An 8443-nucleotide genomic window follows, 5' to 3' on the forward strand; every position below is an offset into this window, starting at 1 on the left:
CTAGCCCTGGAGTGTAAAATGCCTAGATCTCTTTGGATCCACGTAAAGTTTGCCACTTTACGTGATGGATGGCTTGTAGAAGAGTAGATCTATGGTTTAGAGCTTCTGCATGGCTTGGAAAGCCTCTGTATGGTTTCAGATCTAGGGGTATTCGGTGAGTCACAAGGGTGTACTCGGCGAGTTGCTTGAAGATAGCCTGGAACTCGACGAGTTGGAAGAACAACTCGGCGAGTTGGATGAATATGGGCAGGAACTCGGCGAGTTGGAAGAACAACTTGGCGAGTTTGTTGCAGATAGCCTTGCACTCGGTGAGTCTGTTCTTGGACTCGGCGAGTCTGGTCGTGAGGTCCTAACTTTTCTTCTGGTTGAGCTGTGAATCGATGAGTCAAGGGATGACTCGGTGAGTCGAGTGTGAAAGGACTCAAAGTTGTTGGACTTGGCTAGTTGAGTCGTGGATTGGGGAAGTTCTGTGCATGGGGACTCGGCGAGTCATCGGGTTGACTCGGCGAGTAGAGTCAGTTAGGGGTTGACTTTGACTTTGACCATGGGTTGACCAGTTGATTTCCAGGGGCATTTTGTTGTTGGCTTTTGTTTTGAGTGCAGTTTTTTGGTGTTGGCCAGTGTTGGAAATCGTATCAGTGGTCGGAGCAGCTTGGGTTTATCTGTTCAGTCGGCAGTTGCGAGATGAGTTATCCTCACTATATCAACAGGGTCTAAGGCACCAAGGTCGGCCCTTTATCGGATTGTGATCCGGGTATCGTTGTTATGTTATCGCTTTGTTATGTTTACTTCCTGGTAGTTAAGATAGTATTATGCTAGAGACCGGTTAGGTCGGTATCCTGGTTAGGATGATGTTATGTTACGTGATCTGCTAGATCGGCTTGATTGAATGTGAATTGTTATGTGATTGAAAGTTTATGTGCACATGGTTTTTGGACTGGGGTTGGGTTGAGGCGGGTCCTGCTTTGTGTGCTGTAGGCCAACATACCCAGGGCGGACCGGTTGTCCCGAAGGCCCAGCGAGCGGTCCGGATAGGTTGTAGGCCCCGAGAGGGCGGACCAGACGTGCCGAGGCTCGGTGAGTGGACCAGGCCGACTGAAGGCCCAATGCGGGCGGACCAGTCACACTGTAGACTCAGAGAGTGGACCAAGTGAATTGAAGGCCCGGTGCGAGCGGACCAATCACACTATAGACTCGATGTATATGGCTAGACTCAGAGGGTGGACCAGGTGAACTGAAGGCCGGTGCGGCGGACCAGTCACACAGTAGACTCGAAGTGCATGGCTGTACTGTGTTCTGTTATGATGTGGCATGTTATGCGTGTATGGTATATGTGGTTGGTATTTTGGGGATATCTCACTAAGCTTTCGGGATTACAGTTGTGGTTTAATGTTTTTCAAGTTCTTCAGGAGACTGTGGCAAGGCAAAGGCGTGATCGTACCGCTCCTCATGTTTATGTTTTATGATGTGGTTCTGGGAAGAATCTGATAATAATTGTATTGAAAACCTTTTTGTAATAGTGATATGTGTACTTTTATATATATTTTTATGCATTATATCTTAATATTTTGGCCTTTATTATTCTCTTTTAGAACTAAAAAGTACTTATAATGCTTTGAATTATGATTTTCAGCTATTCGTTGACGATAAAGCACAAAAGAAAAGACTGAAGCGGAAACCGGGCTTAGAAGCTAAAAGTAATTAAAAATGCTGGAGCAACAATTACGCCCCGCGTAAATAGCAATTACAATAAGCGTAGTGACCATATTGAATTACGCCCAGTGTAACTTAAGGGTACGCCCCGCGTAATGGCTGGCACCGGATAAACTCCATCGCGTAGTAATCCTTAGTACGCCCAGCGTAATCTGACTTACGCCCAGCATAAGTAAGTCGGCTACAAAGGTTATAAAAGTCGATTTTCAGCTAACCAGGAGGGAGGATTCGACTTCCAGCTTAATTTAGTCGATATTAAACTTCTGTAAAGCCGTTTTGAGGGTCTAGAAGGCGGCCGGAAGGCCGTTAAGCTAACGGGAGCGGAGATCGGAAGAGTTGGAGAGCAGATACGAGTCGGTAATCATTTGGGTTGCTAACGTAACAATGTTTAGCATTCCATTGTGGTACTTTTCTGTATTCAGTTTCTGATTTGGGTGTAAAAACCTTTTATTTTGTGTTTATGATTGAATGAAGCTTTGATTATTAGACTAATTGCTATATTGAATTGTTTATTTATGTTTAATTTATCTTGCCAAGCTTGTTAAAATATCCTTATGTGTTAATGATGATTATTTTCTGTTAATTTTTAAGTGAATTGAGTTGTGTGAACACCTGCTTGATTGCTTGTCTCTTATGATTTTGATGACCATCGAGATTATAAGTCTAGGAATAACGAATGTGAAACTAGGATTAACTTGGGAATAAGTAAGTTAATGTGTGAGCCTTGTTTGATGACCATCAACAAGAGGTTAAATTGAATGATTAATTTGATTAACTATATTTACAAGTCTTGCTTGATACGAACTGAACACTAGGAAGCATGTTAGTTTAATCAACTGATCACTGTTTGAATTGACTTGTTTGCTAAAGGATTAGTTATAGTGAACGCGAATCTAATCATTTTAGGAATCGGTGAACATGAATAAATGAATTTGTGTATGCAATTATCTATGTTTTTAAGGTGTAATTTATCTAAACCAAAGTACCTGAAGAGATGTGCTTTCCTGTTAGTTTATCGAGAGTTGTTAATTGTTAGTTTGAGATTTATTAAACCATTTTCTTTATTATTTTCGTGTGACCTGTAACCTATAATCAAATATATTAAATTAATCCACCGTTCCCTGTGATCGACACCCGACTTACCTAAGCTATACTGTAATCTGACTAGGTACACTGCCTATAAGGGCATAGATAGTCTAAGTTTGTTAGGTTATAAATATTAAAATTAGTGGGTACTTTTGTGCACATCAAGTTTTTGGCGCCATTGTCGGGGAGCAGCTTGTCATTAATTTAGTTTATTTGATTATTCGTTATTTGTTTTTAGTTAGTTTTTATTTTTAGTTTGATTTTCGATGATATCATTTCACTTGCCGGGAAGGTTCTTGTTGTTATTTGCAGGAATTTGGGATTGTACACATTGCTTGACTTTATTTTTTGCATGGGTTTCAAGGATGAAAGCAATTAGGGAATTCTTGACCTGCTTAGCCTACTACTTTGTTGATTTGTCCAACTCAATCCATGAGGCGTAGTATAGCAAGGCATATTGTGGTGGTTAAGTGGAAGACCGAGCTCTTGCTGTTCTTGACTACTTAGGTCACTTCTTGTTCCACTTTTAGTTAAAGGTGCAAGGAAAACAAAGGAAATATTCTAATAGGTCCCGAAAGTGGGTGTTTTCGCAAACCAATTCTTGCATGCAAAGGTTTTTAATCAACCATTGTTGTTTGATCTTGACAAAGATAAGTGATTATGACGTCTCATTTTTTTCACTCATCGGAAAGTCATTTGCTGAAGAAATTAAAAAGAAAAAGATTAAAAAATAATTAAGTTTTAAGTCCATTAATTAAATAATTAAAAGAAAAGGAATTTAAATTAAAGAAAAAGGAAAAGTTTCATTTAAACTTACGTCCAGCGTAAGTTTGATTACGCCAAGCGTAATTAACCCCGGATCTCGTATGGATTTTCATGGAATTGGGGTTACGCCCAGCATAACTTCGCGTTACGCCCAGCGTAAGACGACGACCAGGTTATATCTTTTGACCCCTGATTTTTTTGTTATTCTTTCAATCTTCTTCTACTCTCGCATACGCTGTGACGACAAAACCCTCCCAAAGATTTTCGATTCTTCTTCGTTTCTTGTAAAATTCAGCACACAAGTAAGTTTTTCGGTGACTCAATGTTTTAGATTTGTGTTTAATTTGATGAAATAAGTTGCATTTAGCCTTTGTTCGAAATCTAGTGTTTATAGGGTTCTTGAATTAAGGCCGATTTCGCAAATATATGTTCTGATTACAACTTGAATAGACCGATTTCTATCAATTAACTAAACCCTAGAACTTAATTTGTCCTTAATCCCATCCCACACCCATCGATTTAAGCTCGGGGACGTACGCCAAGCGTACGCCCTGTAAACTTCGAGTGACTGCTCTATGCAGGGAATTCCTTGTTAAGTGTTGTTAATAGACAGAGGGATTATAGTGGATTGATGTTTAAAGGAGGTTCCGATTCTTCCTACTGCCTATAAGGAGTTCCCGATTTTTTTTCTCCTACTGCCTTTGGACCACGCAATATTAAAAACTTAACTGTGTTGTTGCCCCTGCTGTGTTTATTTTAATATGGATTATGACTTTGGGAACAAGCAAAGGAACCAGGACACAGACTCGTGAACCTGGACGTACGCCCAGCGTACGCTGGATGTACGCCCAGCGTACAGACCATGTCCAGCTCCAATATTTTTTGGTTTAAAAATTTGTTAATTTTGTGAAATTGTGTTTGGTTTTGTGTTTGTGATTATTTGTGCAGATTATGGCCCGAAGAACCCAACGGACTAACCCACCCGAGGATGTGACCGATCACCGTTTCTTACAATTTCCGCAAACGCTGAACGATGCAACCCGGGCACGATATGTCAACGGTTTGAGTTTGCTGCTCACCAAGGAGATCGACATAGCACCCTCATTTGATTGGGACTTGACGACCCGGACTGGACTAGCTGCACTGATCCAGGAATTTTTGCAATACACGCACTCGGACGCGAGTGGTGTGGATTTGTTCGTGTGTCAGGGATGGGCACGATTGTTCAGGATCCAGGAGCCTGTTTATCGGGAATTTTTGCTGGAGTTCTACGCTACAGTTTCCTATGATCCTAGGAAGGTACCCGATGACAGGACAACTTTTGCCTTTAGACTGGGGGGAGTGAGCCGGGAATGCAGCGTGATAGAGCTTGCGACTCAAGTGGGTATATACACAGCAGATGAGACGAGGAGTGTCCACTTCCCGGCATTCCTTGCTGATTGTCTTACAGAGCGGCCAGACGACTACAACGAGAACACTTTTTGGGCCGAGATTACGGGAGGAGTTTATACGCCATCTACTGCACGGGGTAGGATGATACGGTCTACTTGAAAGACCCCAACTTTCGTATTTATGAAAGACCCAAACTTTCATACTATTCCAACATTATTCTTAAGTTACTTCCTCAAAACATGATACATCCATATTTATAAAACAATATTTTATATTGATAAAGTGATTACAAAAGATTGGATACAAACCGACTAAGTTTTATTACATTTCATATCTACCCAGGAATCTACTATTCATATACATACATGAACATTAAAATACATAGAAATACTATTAACTATTCTAAATCTTTCAGCAGTATAAAACTATATTGGATACTCATCACCTGTAATTGTTAAATATTGAGAGGGATAAGCGATAACACTTAGTGAATTCAATAAATAGATACAATATAATCTTATGCCTTATATATATCAATATGGTAGAAGCAAAAGGGAACAAGAACAACAATAGCATATGCGTATCATATGTCAGGCTTTCAATATCAACTCAAGATTTGATTCAATGATTTACGATCAATGAGACATAATGATTTCAATACTTGATATGCATCAATAAAGCTTTTGGCCCAAACGGCACAGAAGATATACAACTTCGGATTAACATTTTGGTAGATTTCAGGCTTAAAGCCCTGTCTAACCATTTGCCAATACCATAGAATAGAGTTCATTCTCTTACGGAGTCATGCTCTACATGGTCAGAGGCTACATACCAGTCCTATCTAACCTTCTGCCAATGCCATAGAATAGAAGTCATTCTCTTACGAGACACATTACTAGAAAAATAGCCTTTTACGACGCACAATTAATGACACTCGCTGTTAGAGGATGCGCATTTCTGCGTGATCTATAAAATAATGTCAGTTTACCAAAATTTGAAGGATAAAGGGAACGCATTTTTACGCGCCCTAAAATTAGTGCCCAACAAAAAAAATCAAAAACACAGAGGGCACTTTATCTTACGTGTGCGTCCACTACAAATGTCGCTTTATAAATTTTACCAAACGCGCGTTTAACTTATCAAAAAATCGAATTGCAGGGACTATTAAATTAATCTAGGGCTTTTTTTGAAGAACACTCAAAACACTTTGATCATTCAAAACCATTTTCCTTTCCACAAGAGCGCTTTGCAATCGACGACCAGATCAGCATCGTGTAACCTCGTCGGCAACCTCTCTCTCACCTCATCTCACCAGTGACCTCAGGCTTACCTCTCCTCGCATGCGACTGCGACTCCTCAACGATTTAGTGTTGTGCTCGGTGCTTCTCAACAATTTCGATTAAGGCGGCGTTGCTCCTATCTCATAGCGATTTAGGGTTTTCTGGGTTCAAGGTATTGCCTCTTAGAGACAGGAGCTTTGTTTATATCTTTCTGATTATGTTTCTCAACAAAAAAGAAAACAAACAAAAAAAATGTATCAACTCTCTTCCACCATCGAATCCTCTCTTGATTATGGACTAGGAGATCGAAAAAGTGTTCACTCGTGTGTCGGTGTTGGCTTGAGATCAAGGGACATATTCGTCATTGTCTCTCCCTTAATGCCCAATCGGACTTCATGTATGTCGAATCCGATGACTTCGCAGGGGAAGACAAAGTCCACGATGTCAATTATTAGCGTCAATTGTTTCTCTCCCGCAATAGGTTATGCGCTCTCATCCTAAATTATGTTGAAATCTTGGTGAGTATGATCGTTTGAGAAGTAATTCTCGATTAGTTTTTTAATCTGGTAATTTCCTATCACATGAAACTTCCAATTTGCCTCTATAATCAAGTAAAGCTTCAATTACATATATTATTCACTAATTACTAGTCAGATGCGATCCATATGATTATTAATGGTGATAGGATTCCGATTTTATGTTGTCAGATATTTTCGATAGATCATCTTTGATGAGGTGTTGATCTCTGTTTTGAGTTTTGAGCAATCTAAAATTGTGTATGCCAGACATGGACCAAAGAAGAGACGGATGAAATGTTTTGATCTACGATTCTCTGTAATTGCTGATAGATTTTCATCATCTCGAACAATGGAGGAACTGAAGAATCGCTACTATAGTGGTAAGTTATCATTTTCAGTTTCATTTTCATTATTACAACTTAATATTTGTTTGTTTTCTGCAGTTTCTCGTACAATATTGATTGATCTGTATTACAAGGACTGGCGTCAAAACCCTAACTTCGATAATGGAGGAATACCGAAAATTTTGCTGCCCATACAACGGGAAAAGACATCGAGACCCCAGAAGGATTCTCAGAGAAAACCCGATGGCATTTCGCGCGAGGTTTGTACATTACATGCATACATACATTTGAGATAATTTGTGTGGTTTCTTGATATTTTGAAGCATTTATGGTTGTAGGTTTATTCGCTTACAGGTGGTGTGGCGCCTCTTATGCCTTCATTGATGCCAATCAGTTAAAAAAGCATCAGCAACCTGAAAATGAGAAGGTTGGCTTGTGACCTTTTCTAATTTCTCTCCCAAGTTGCTCAAGTATAATGTCTGTAAGTTTATTGGATTGGGGATTCTTGCTTGCGAAGTTGCTATTCTAGTTGGGTATTAGTTAATTATTTACTAATGTATCACCCCATTTGCAATTAAATTCGTATTTACTTGGACACTGTCAACAATTACAGCCTAGTATTTCAAATTTGCCAAAAAAACGAGTCCCCTCTACTACAGAAGTGGACTATGTGCTCAAGTCTGCTGACCCTTTCATCAACACATGCTTTGAAGAATTACATAATGCATGGGTTGATTCTTTGATAGATTTCTTAGATTATTGAACTACTTAGTAATTGTAGTAGGAGGCATGGGATCAACTTTATTCAGCCTCATTCTTTTATGTAAGATATTATAAGTGAGACCACAAGTCACACGTGTCGTACATATTGAGTTTTGATCGCATTCACTCTTTTGTTCATCAGTTCATCACTTCATACCTGATATCCTCATTGATGTTCTTATCTCAGACACTTACTGGTGACTCTTTGTCATTGATCCATTCGTAAAATCATCTTTGCGATTTATTTCCAATTAACCTTACCACCATGGTCTCTTGAGTGTATCCTTTAACTTCTATTTTTCTGCTTTCAACTTGTTTGTCTTCAATATTTTATATTGGCTGCCTTCTTTTAATGAACTTGATGTTTCTCAGAACCAATTTTGGGCTTTTCTAGCTGTTACCATTTACCAGGCTTCTACATAAGCTCATTATTCATTACTATTATTCATAGGTCATTTTTAAAGAACTTGTTGTGGCTTACTTTGCTGTCTATTAAATTTACTTCTATGATTGCAACATACTTTCATTAATTTTTTTCATATTAACACATTATTTTCTCCACATATACAATACAGGTAGAGAC

This window comes from Lactuca serriola, chromosome 3, assembly GCF_051521515.1.
Source record: "Lactuca serriola cultivar US96UC23 chromosome 3, Lser_US96UC23_V15, whole genome shotgun sequence".
Classification (NCBI taxonomy): domain Eukaryota; kingdom Viridiplantae; phylum Streptophyta; class Magnoliopsida; order Asterales; family Asteraceae; genus Lactuca; species Lactuca serriola.